The sequence below is a fragment of the Leptonychotes weddellii genome, chromosome 8, assembly GCF_054177405.1.
Source record: "Leptonychotes weddellii isolate Sample4059 chromosome 8, ASM5417740v2, whole genome shotgun sequence".
In the NCBI taxonomy this organism is placed as follows: Eukaryota; Metazoa; Chordata; class Mammalia; order Carnivora; family Phocidae; genus Leptonychotes; species Leptonychotes weddellii.
In genome coordinates, this window is record NC_138376.1 from 6,605,769 (window position 1) to 6,618,716 (window position 12,948).

General features: G+C 38.5%; 1 long non-coding RNA gene across 1 annotated transcript in view; it reads left to right on the forward strand.

Moving 5' to 3' along the window:
• LOC145722924 (uncharacterized) overlaps positions 1–12,948 on the forward strand; it is a 44,141-nt gene that overhangs the window by 11,161 nt on the left and 20,032 nt on the right. The window lies entirely within an intron of this gene.

Sequence of the window (12,948 nt, forward strand, 5' to 3'; positions counted from 1 at the left end):
TGTAACGTGGAAGACATTTATATTCATGTAGTGGCTGCATTTTTGAAATACAAAGTATGAATCTTTATTATCAGTTCTGATTTCCATAAGTCATCCAAGAAAACTAGTCTCATTACTCCATAGTCCTATTGCACAGATAAATCCTGGTTATCTTCCACATTTTTATTGACTTTTTTTTCAGGAAGTAGAGTGTCTATATAGTTGGAAAGGATTTGCAACAACTCACCTCATATACAACAACACATCATTGGACTCATCTTCTAATTAAAGCAGGGAAATCATAGCCAGTTTCCCTATAAATGATGTCACCTGGAGTTCACAATTTAGGGCACTGCATGCATTCACTCTTTCATCTCTTCAAATACCAAAGGCACTTAAACCTGGGGGGGCTTGAATCCATTGTATTATCATTCATTCAATATCTACCAATTTGTATTAGGTCCTTCTATTTCTTCTGGAGATTTAAATCTTTTTAATCATAATATGTATTTTATTCTGATCAGTAAGTTCTAGAGAATTATACTCTACAAATATGGGTTACTTTAAGGATGTGGTAAGATCAATCTCTTTTTCACTATCTTAAAAATCACTGGCAAAAGTGATGGCATCGATGAAACAGTAGGGTTGAAAGATTAATGCTGGTTCCCAAATGGTGCGCATAATGATCTCCTGCATCCTTGTTTTATATACAGATATCCGAGAACCACCCCTTACCTCATTCTGCTTCAGGTGATTCAAATGTGGTGATTCAAGGACCACATTTCGAAAAATAACTGGTCTAGTCAACAGTGAGTAGAATAATAAATTTAAAAAAAAACAAACACTGTAGGGGCGCCTGGGTGGCTCAGTCATTAAGCCTCTGCCTTCGGCTCAGGTCATGATCCCAGGGTCCTGGGATCGAGCCCCGCATCGGGCTCCCTGCTCAGCAGAAGCCTGCTTCTCCCTCTCCCACTCCCCCTGCTTGTGTTCCCTCTCTCGCTGTGTCTCTCTCTGTCAAATAAACAAATAAAATCTTTAAAAAAAACAAAAACAAAACAAACACTGTACATATGAGATATCCTCGAGCCTGTAGGGTAAAGGTAGATAATTCAAGACAGAATTTTTCGAGAGTTAGATGTGCAGAAATGAATGGAAATGAATTGGGGAGGGAACAAAGTGGAGACAGAGGTCGATGATGTGACAGCACATGGTAGCTACCATCTATTGAACTGTGACTACACACTAGACACTCTGAGATGCCTTCACATATAGATATATAATTCTCACCATCCTCAGAGGTATCCCAAAATGAAGGACTGAGTGAAATTAGTTAGCAGATGCAATCAACAGAGTAAATGTAGATTAACAACTTTAAAAGAGCAAAAGAAAAAAAGGTGAATCGGGCAAAAAGATTAATAATCTGTATCTATAACTATGTCAATATCCTATCTACTCATTTTCAGAGGTCTGAACACGAATCATGTCAATATTAGTATTCCTGTGCATGCTGCATTTTCAAATTTAGAACTAAACCAGGCATTAACCATGGGAGAGAAATTGTCAAAAAATAAATATAAAAAAACCAAGATGAGCAGGGTAAACTGGTTCTCCAAATATAGGCTCTTAGGAGTGAAAGGAGGAGTAGCATTTCCCCAGCCAAGTTTCACTTTGGAGGAGAACTCCCAGTCCAGAGTAACCACCATCGCAGCTTTGGTATTACTGTTGATAGTAGCTAGCAAAAGGGAGGGTGGAGCCCTTTTCCTGACAATGAAAACGCTTCACAGAGTTTGGTGAGAACAACATGAGCTCACTCCCTAAAATATCTCAAAATTCAACAGAATTAGAAGTCATGAAAAACATATTACTAACTCTAGTATTTATCTTAAAACAGAAATTACCTATAACAATATCCTTTTATAAAGCAGAACCATGTGACATATAATTAATAAGTTACTGAAGATAGAATCAAAGGGCACAAAGTTTCAGTTATGCAAGATGAATAAATTCTAGAGATTTACAGATAGTAGTAAAGCATAGTGCCTATAGTTAACACTGTACTGTATAATTAAAAATTTACTTAGAGAGTAAATGTTACATTAAGTATTCTTATCACACACACATAATAGTAATAAAAAAATAATCAAGAGGACAGGAGGAAACTTGGGGGTGATACATATATTTATGGCGTAGATAGTGATGATGGTTGCATGGATGTATAGTTATCACCAAGCTCATCAAGTTGTTATACATTAAATATGTACAGCAAAAAAGAAAAACATCAGCTAATGGGGGGGATGTGTGATTTACAATCTGCAAGATATTCTGAAAAACCCATTCCTTTGCTTCCCAGCTCTGGAGACGTGGTAAGACCTCCACCCTAACCCGCAGTCCTGGCTATACCTGGCTTATACAATGGATAAGATAGGCTTATCTCATCCTAGTTTCCCCATCTGTCAGTGCAATGAGAGGCTAGAACTGCTGGATCCGTAAGGTTCTGTGCAACTCCAGTACTCTATCCTTGTGATTAATTCATTAATCTGTTCGTTTGGGGTGTTGTTTTCAAAAAGAGTTAGGCTGTGAGCCATCGTGATTTACCTTCCTGAAGAATAATAGCAAGGCTGGTTTTTAAGCAATGGTCAGTGGAGAGCCCAAGGCAGCCGTGTTCACACCATTCTCTAGAACAAAAGGACAGAGGTAGGCAGGAGGCTACTTTAATAATCCAGGCTTTGACTCGGCTGATTCAGCAGAAGTGGTGAGAAGTAATTAGATATATTTTGAAACTATGGCCTATGGAATAAATGTGGGTTGTCAGAAGAAAGAGAAGTGAAAAACTTCTGTAATTTTTTATCTCAACAAGTGGAAGGACAGAGTTGACATTTATTGGTGGAGAACTGCGTGTGGAGCTGGGTTGGGGCAAGAACAGTTTAGTTCCACCCATATGAAATTGAAATGCCTGCTAAACATCCAAATTGCGATTCTGATTAGGTAACTGAATATCTAAATCTGAAGTTCAAGGGAGATGTTTGTGCTGGTGATACATATTTGGGAGTGATCATCTCCACAGGAAGGGTGTGTAAACCACGAGACTGGATACCATCATCTAGGGAGAGAGTGTCACTAGAGGGGAGGGTCCAGGGATCATGTTTTTGTATCACTTCAATGCTCAAAGGTTGGGGAGATGAGGAAGAAGCAGAAAATAGTGCGAGGAGGATGACCAGTGAAAATATGGAAGCCAAGGGAAGAAATAGCTTCAAAGGGCAGGGAGCGCCTTAGGCAGGTTAATACAGTACAAGCTGGAAGAAACCTCACCAGGGAAAAAACCCACTAGGAATGGGAGCTGCTTTATCTACCTCATCTTCCAGTTTATCTTTTGTACCCTGGGACAGCAAGCACAGGAAAAAAGGAAGACTTTTTAATTTGATGTATTCAGACAGAGACATATCTGTTTGCATTAAAAAAAAAAAAAAAAAAAATCTCCTGCTTCTAAATGTAGTATGCAAGGGGACCGACCGTGTACTAACTTCTTCCAAGGAGAAATTTTGTTTTTCTGTGTTTTGATGGAGTTGATGCAACTATCCAAAGAGCCTACCTTCCAACTGGAAGAAGGCATCGTAGAAGGATTTTTTTTAATCTCGAAGAAAAAGAATTCCCTCTTGTTCTTATTCATCATTACAAGGATTTCCTTGTAAATAGGATACATGAAATGAGTGTATGAGCTCTAAGAGAGTGACTGTCGATTAAAGGATACCTGGTAGGCATACCCACAGATCTCCGAGCACCGTCTGCAGCCAGCCCACGTTGACTCGGAGATCTGTCATTTAGAACACCTTTTATCTGTCACTCTCCTTTCACCCCTGACTAGCCCCATCAGGTGTCTGCCAGGTGGTCCATGAGGTCACTTGTATTTTTACAGTTCCCCAACGACCAGCAGGAAACAGCTCTGACTGCCACCCGGAAGCTCTGGGTGATGGGTCTGGTCTCCTCACTTGCCCATCTGCTTTGTAGGGGTCAAACGAAATTCTTCCCATTTAAGTCTTTCCCTCTTGTCCCTCCTTTATTTGATCCTTTTTGCCTGTGGATTTCAGAATCCCATTTATGAACATGGTATTTTCTCATATTCTTGGAGAGAAGGCTTCTTCTTGGTGGCTTTGGGGAGAAGAGGCCCCTTTACTGGCCTGTGATCTTTGGAAGAATGAATCATTTACTAACTTTATCATTAGACTTAGATTTTCTACAATGCAAATTATGCAGCTAGTTTTGCTAATTATCTGAGTTGTCAAGTCACTGGATGTTTAAAATTCTTGGTCATCAGTTATGCAGATCGTATTTGTATAGGAGCAAACCATGGGAGTAACCTGGTTAAAACGTGCTTCCTGCTGCAGGGCGCCTGGGTGGCTCAGTTGGTTAAGCGACTGCCTTTGGCTCAGGTCATGATCCTGGAGTCCCGGGATCGAGTCCCGCATCGGGCTCCCTGCTCGGCGGGGAGTCTGCTTCTCCCTCTGACCCTCTCCCCCTCATGCTCTCTCTCTCTCAAATAAATAAATAAAATCTTTAAAAAAAAAAAAAAAAGTGCTTCCTGCTATAGTAAGTTGTGTACTGTTTACCTGACGTTACCTAGAAACATCTGCTTATCATAACATAATTTAGCATTTCATTCTGTTTCCATAGTCACCTTAAATGCCATATAATGACAATGCACCAAATGTTTCCTTTTCCTCTTATTTATCAAATTAAGTACTCATTTTTAACAATAAAAACGAAATAATTTTTTGTCTTTACTTCCTGAATTTTTCACAACATGAATTCCACAACATGAAACATGAATTACTGTTACCAAAAAAGAAAAAAAAGGAAAAAAGAGAAATGCACTACCAAAGAATTTCTACTGTAAATGTTTTTATTTTTTGCTATTCTTTATTTAGTGTTATTATTGAAAGAGCATGGATTACTTCCCAGTGACATTTCTAGCTTAATGAGGGATCCTTGGAGTATCAGTTCTAGGTGAGGACAATAAGCATAAAAAATAAGATACATGTGAATTTTCCCTGAAATACAAATACAGTAGGTGATGTGAATTAAGGAATGCACTTGCTGTGATGAGTACTGGTGTTGTATGGAGTGTTGAATCACTGAATTGTACACCTGAAACTAATATCACACTATATATCCACTAACTGAAATTTAAATAAAAAATACAAACAAACCAGCAAAACCAAAACAACAAAACCAACCAACCAAACAAACAAAAAAACAAATACAAATCTAAAAGCCAGTCAGTCTGGAAGGCAAAGAGAGGCACGGAAGGATGTTTATAAAGGAAGCCATCAATACCCTGCATTTTTCAGGTGCCTAAGACCAATCAGCCTGTAGGATTACCCCATGGTCAATCTTCCAGTGAATTTGATTTCTCTATATGCTCTGAACATAATTCTTCTCACACCAACTTTTTTTTTTAAAAAATGAACCTTTTACTTGGAATAGTTTTAGGTGTACAGAAAAGTTCCAAAGATAGAACAGAGGGTCCCTGTGCAACCTTTGCTGTTTCCCCAGGGGATAGCATCTTATAAAACTATGGTACATTTGTGATGAATAAGAACTTAACCTTGTTTTACTATTAACTACAGACTTCATTTGGAGTCCACTAGGTTTTTCAGTAATGTTCTTTTCCTTTTCCAGGATCCAATCCAAGATACTAAACGGTCTCTAAAACTCCCAACTGTTGAGGAAAATTAGGACCAGAGTTAGAGCTATTAAGACCTTAGACCTAAGGGATAGTAACTGAGATTTGGAATGAGGAAGAGTAAATAGAAATAGCACAGATGTAAGCCTTGGAGAAACCTTGACTTTAAGGATGTAACCATCATTATGTTTTATTTCAAGCCATTTATGTTTGTGATGTTGCTGTCAGTCATCTCGTATTTTCCTTTATTATCAGAATATAACAAGGGTTCTTTTAAGTCAAAATATTGAAAAATCTGTTTACCATGAAACACTATGGATTTAAGTGAAGGACAGTATCTCAGAGATGTAGTAGTATCATCTAAAGGAAAATGTGGTATATAATACTCTGGGATATATTTACCTTCATACATAGATAGTACCTGGTGTATTTCATCTCCTTCCAATTTATCCATTCTCCCTTGACCTATAGCTACAGGAAACATCACAATGTTTCTTTGATTCATTCATTCACCCCCAACAGATATTGGGAACCTCTCTGTGCTAAGCCCTGGGCTGAGCTATATAGACCTCTGAGTCTTTTAAATGAACCCAGGTAAGATAATCAGGCTTCACAGCACAGTGGGCAGGTGCTAATAGAGGTATTCCTAGAATACTGTGCAAGAAAGCATGGAAGCCATGATGAGACAAAGGAAACTCATGCAGATGACATGGAAGCATGAGGTAGCGTGGTCTTTTGAGTGTTCATGGCCTGCCTGGAACACATGGTGGGAGCTGGGACTGGATGTATGGGAGAGGGGTCAAAATGACAAAGGCCTTGGTTGTCAGCTGAGGGGTCTGAATTAATCATGAAGAGGATGGGAAACCAATGCTCTGATTTTGCTTTGGAAAGGTCAGTCTAGAGAACAGAGTGCTAGAGGAAAGAATTTGAGGCAGGGAAACCAGAGGGAGCTTTGGAGGAGGATGGTTTACGCAAGAAACCATAAAGACCTTCCTCTTCTCTACCTGACTAACACCTAAATCATCATTTTAATGGCAGGTTGAAACGCTACTTCTTCTGAAAAGCCTTGTTTTTTTTTGTTTTGTTTTGTTTTGTTTTGTTTTTTCCTACTCTTCAGACATACCTAATCACTCCCATAGCTATTTGTTTATAACTCCATTATCATAGTCACTCTGGAGTGTTACAAAAATTGTTTTCTGTGTCTGTCTTCCCATTACAATGAGCTTCTCTGGTCCGGGGCCTGTGTCTTATTCATCTTGGCACCTTCAGCATTTAGCACGGTGTCTGGCACAGGGTGTCTGCTCAAATATATTTGATGGATACGAGACAGAATGAATATTTGCTAGCCACGGATAGAATGCATGAGAAAGTTGACCTTTCCCCCCAAACCAAACGTTCACATCACCCAAATTAATTTTTGCAAAATTCAATGCACAAACACTTAATTAGTTCAACTGAGGGAACAAGGAAATGAGACTCAATTAAAGAAGAAATTGTAAGTCTTTAAGCAATTGATATGGATTAGAGTTGCTTGGTGATGATTGAGATAATCAAAATTTGTGAGTTAGCAAGTAAGAGAGATGTTTATGGATGCAAACTTGTTGCAGAATACATTATAAAAATGATGTTGTGTGATTTACCTCAACCATAGTCTGTGGACAGAAATTTCTTTAATTCTGAGGGTTATCAATGGGGGTAAACAAATCTGTTGCTGCTGGGTGCTAATTTTCTGGGAAAAGAACTTGATTTAGCCTTTTTGGATCCCTGTTGCAAATTTATAAATAGTCGCTGGAACCAGGGGTCACAAAAGCAAGTGTCATTAGGGGACAGGCAAGTAGCAGAAATGAACAAAGGTGACTGGTGTAATAAACTAGGATGTTGGAAAGCCTTGTGAAATAGAATCATGCCTGATCCATCTCAAGGTGACAGCCCTTACCCCAATCAACAGATTGCTAACATGCAGGAAATTGGGGTCAGTTTGCTATAACTTTTTTTTTATGAGAAGTCAAATATCTCAATTTTTAATGGAAACTGTATTTTTATATTGGCGATAAATAATTAAAAAAACCCCACAATCAATACTGTATTTAAAACCACTTCCAGGAATGACAGACCAGGTTGTTTTGGACCTACTTTCCCACCAAGAGCAGCTAGAAAAGCTGGACTAAGTAATACAAAAATAAAAAATCTAAAATCATTGCAGAACCAGCAAGGCATGAAGAATTGTAAGGTCAAGATCTGACAGAGGATGAAAGTCCTTAGAGGTGAACCTGATATTTGGGTCTACTTTTCCCTAAAGGTGATTTTGAAATCTGTGGCTGAGAGGATGCAATCTGAGAAAGCTTTAGACAGATTCATGGAAGTGGGAGACCAAAAATTAGAGGTCAATGTTTGCCAAGAAGGAGGGATCTTGGTAAATACCTCAGGAAGTCAATTTGGACCCAGAAAGGCTATCCCTAGAAACAACAGTGAGCTGGAAATAGATCAATTCTCAGAGGAATATGCACATTCTCTCTGGAGGAATACAGCAGCATTAAGAGTCTCTCTACAAATTTCACATACAGTGCCTTGTAACCAGGTAAACAAGGAGACAAGATGTCACCAAAATCCAGAAGAAAATAAGACTAGAGAAACAGACCCACAGGTGATCCACATAATGGGGTTTTCATACACAGACATTAAAACAACCACCACTCATATTTTTTTAAAGATTTTATTTATTTATTTGACAGAGAAACACAGCGAGAGAGGGAACACAAGCAGGGGGAGTGGGAGAGGGAGAAGCAGGCTTCCCGTGGAGCAGGGAGCCCGATGCAGGGCTCGATCCCAGGACCCTGGGATCATGACCTGAGCCAAAGGCATGATGCTTAACGACTGAGCCATCCAGGTGCCCCCAACCACTCATATTTTAAGAAGTTAAAAGACAAGATGAAAAATATCTACAGAAGACTGGAAACAATAATAATGAACCACAAGAAATTTACAGAATTAAAACTATCTGAGCCATAAAAATAGATACAGGAAATCAGATTTTGAGTAATGCTCTGAACATTCTGGGTGTAGCCACTCCACCCATAATAGTACCAGACTGCCCTGGCTTATGGTATATAGCAGGAAGCATTTGGCAAAAGTAATGAAATCTTTCTTTATGGACCAGAAAGGATAGCAAAGATTTTAGATCAAAAAAGATGAGGGAATTGATACAGTTCAATTAGCTTCAATAATGAGTTTAGACTTTCAATAGTCCTAACAAATATGAATGAATTTTACCAAAATCTCCAATCTAAAATCATACCTGAAACATTCTGACAGGGAAATGCAGAGGGATGGTATAGTAGGTTCCATAATCTATGGAATCAAATAGATCTAGGTTTGACACTGGGGTCTACTTCTTACTGGACTGGGGAGGGGTGACCTTGGACCAGTTACTAAACTCTCTGAATGTCACAGTCCTCATTTCTAAAATATGGGTAATCATTAATTTGTTGAAGTTGGTTAGAACATTAGAAAATGCATTAAAAAATTCCCAAACACAGTAGGCCCATAGAGTAGGCATGATATTTCACTCATAGAGCTGTTGGTACAGGTAAGGACTCCACCCACTCTTCTTTCCTCTCCATCCTTTTCCATCTCTATACGACCTAGAGCTCTTTCCACTCGGTTGCCTCTAATCACATGCATTCTTCACTCTCTCCTTTTACTTATTCCTCTTAGTGATTTTAAGAGAGAAATGGAGAATTCATCCCATGTGATTAATTACCACATCTATCTCAGGTAATTAATTAGCATCTTCTGGGATTAATATAGTTTAATATATTACCTGGAATATATTTTAATCTATACCTGGAAGCAAGTGTATTTTGAAACATCATTGATTTACATTTATTCTGAGAGTACCAAAAAATGACCTTTTTGCTTTTCTCACAGAATATCAAAAATATCCGTATGGGTTGTCTGTTCAAACTAAAAATCTATTTTTTTTTTTTACTTGCCAAGGAGAGAGGGTTACAGCTTTATATTTGTGTGGTTGATAGCCTCCGTTGTGATAAGCAAGACAGCTTAGCTGAGTCCTGAGTCATCAGCAAGACCCCAACTGTTTCAGTCAATGCACAGTACTCTGGCAGAAGAAACACTTTTGAATTTGTTATTTGAAACCTTTATTTTTTGGCCATCTTTCCTCTCTTCTACACCTTCTTTTAAGTGTAAATGTCTACCATATTGCCATATTGAAAGACAAATATCATGAGATATGCAAAATTTAAAAATACAATGTCTATATTCCAAATTATTTTGAAATATCCCTCATAGAAGAAATGCTATTTGTGATAAGTATCATTTGCCAAGAGATTTTCACTAAACTAAAAAAACATACAAGAGAACAATTTCTATATCAAAAATATATGAGCACTTTCTATTTTCACTGTATGTACTTCAAATATTAGTACTTAGGAGAATTTTAATATGTTTGCTTCCTTTTATATGAAAAAGAAATTGAACCTTCATTCTTTACTTAAAACTATTTAGATATTTTATACCTGATCTCTATGTAGTTTCTGCCTCAATTTTAACATCTCATTATTATAAGGATGGTTTTCCTCCAGGTGAACATTGGAAAAATGGTAACATTCTTAAAGAATGGAGTTTGATTTTTTTTTTTTTCTGCACTAAGATAATAGTTTGTCTTATAACATTCTTTCTAAATGTCAGGGCAAACTCTGTTGAACTGGGTAGCCCTACAAAATTGTTTTATCAACTTAAGCAAACAAAATATATTTTATAGTTTTATGTATCAGCAGAAGAAAAACATTCTCTTTGCTACCCTTTGCTACTTCCTTATTGGAAAGAAATTTTAACTCAACAGCTGTGCATTGACTAAATATTAAAACCAGGCACTGGGGTGGGGGTGGGAGTGCCTGGGTAGCTTAATTGGTTAAGCATCTGACCTTGATCTCAGCTCAGGTCATGATCCTAGGGTCCTGGGATGGAGATCACGTCTGGCTCCCCACTCAGCAGGGAGTCTGCTTGTCCCTCTGCCCCTCCCCTTGCTCGTGTTCTCTCTCTCTCAAATAAATAAAAATCTTTCAAAATAAATAAATAAATAAAACCAGGCACTGGGGATATCAGCATGAATTGGTCCTGCACATATAGAATTCATGGCTACAGGTGTTTTGGGTTCTTCCAGTGTCCTGGGAGTTTTGAAGGAGACATTTTGACAGGTTAGGGTTTTTTGGTTTTTTGTGTGTTTCCTTTTTCTTCTTCTTCTCCTCCTCCTCCCCCTTCTCTTTTTCCTCCTCTTTCTCCTCCTTGTTTCTTCTTCATAAACTTCCGTTTTAGAACACTTTTAGATTTGCAGAGACATTGGATAATATAATACAGAGATTCCATACACCCCACACACTGTTTCCCGTTGTTAACATCTTACTTTAGTAAGATATATAGAGAATTGTAATTAATGAACCAATCCTGATCATTATTCTTAACAAAAGTCTACACTTTATTCACACTTACTTAGTTTTCATCTAATACCCTGATTCTGTCCCAGGATCCCACCCAGATTACCACATTACCTTTAGTGGCCATGTCAGGTGACAGGTTCTCAGACACTTCTTGTGTTCAATGATCTTCGATAGTTTTGAGGAGTGGTTTGTTTATGCGTGGGGGGAAAAAAGACTTAATCCTAGGCTGAGGATCACACCCCCTGATTATTTGTCTAGTAGAGGCAAGACTCCCATTCAACTAGATGGTTCCCCGGTGGGGGCTGTGCAGAATCAGTTCATTACGGCTCCTGCACATGTCCACCGCGCCCCTCCTGGGGCTCTTCCCCCAGCCCACTCACTGGGCACCTCCCTGCCGTGGCTGTGACCCCTCTCCTGACTCTGGGCAGTAATGTTTAGCCTCTGAAAACCTTTTCCAATCTAGCTCAGTCTCTCCAGATTCCAAATATTTCTTTATGACTAAAACCCTAGTCATTTCTTTTAAGTAGCAATGACGTCCAGATTTTTATCAGCAGAAATCTTGTCCCTCCTTATTGAAGGGCAGAAAGAGCAGAGTATTCAAAAACCACAGTTGCTGGAATCTGCCTCCTGGACAGGAGAGGGGGTGTTCGTATTTCATCCTTCCAGAACTCCTAACAATTTCTAATGCAGCAAAGAAAAGACAAAACGGTTGAGAATGAATGTTCCTACTCTGCCAGACATAATCCCAATAGTAGAGTTAGCAATGTTAACATAGAGTGTGTGCAAGATGCTGGAGGAGGGAGACACTAAATCTATTGCTTAGGAAGAAGAAGAAGGGGAAGAAAGGGATCAGCAGAGACTATAAGGCTTCTCACAGGTGATAGCTGAACCAAGTCTTGGAAAACATCCCAGATAGAAAAATAGCCTGAACAAAGACATGGGGGCATGGAATTGTAACATGGTATATTTAAGGAACTGCCAATAATTATAAAGTGGTGCAGTGTAGTAGAGGGAATATCAGGGAGCGGTAAGAGATGAGATTGGAAAGGTAAGCAGAAATCGGACAGATTGGAAAGGGTGTCTTATGCCACTCTAAGGTCCAAGAATGCTGTTGAATGCTGTGGCATTAGCTCACCTTGGTGGCAGAGCAGCGAGGTTTAAGACCTGGATTGGAAAGGGTTAGGATAAGAAGGTCAGGAGTTAGTGCACTCAGGCAAGAGATCTATCCACTTGGTAAAATGGTAAAAGAGTCCATTTTAAAGTCTTGACTTAAAAAGTTCTTCACTTGCTGAGACTGTGGGTTGATTAGAAGTTGGCAGTGCCAGATTTAAAACTAGGTTTATGAGACATTGAAACTTTGGCTGCCTGCAGAGATGCTTTGGTCAGAGAGAAGTCCAGGAGGCTATTTGCCCTCTAGTGGCAACCACAGAGCATTTTCTACTTTGCTAGCAGTTGGACTAGAATATACAGTAGAGAACAGATCTGCTTGGGAAGCTAGCACTCGTTCTACTTCATGAAGCTATTTGAATTAGTTCCTAGACTTGAATATCTAGCTTAATACATAAACTTAATAGGAGTTAGTTGAAAGAAAAAAAAAAGATGATGGTTTAATAATAACAAATCTATCATATATATTGCTGGGTTTTATCATTCTCATTGAAAGTAATTTTCAATATTATATTTAATAGGTAAGAATGTAGCATTGTATCACAAATGATATCTTTACCTCAAATTTTTAAGTGTAATTTATTTATTTTTAATGTACAACATAAGATACGTGGAGGTAGATAAATTTCCCTGTGTATCCAAGAATCTATTTTAGACTGATCTGTT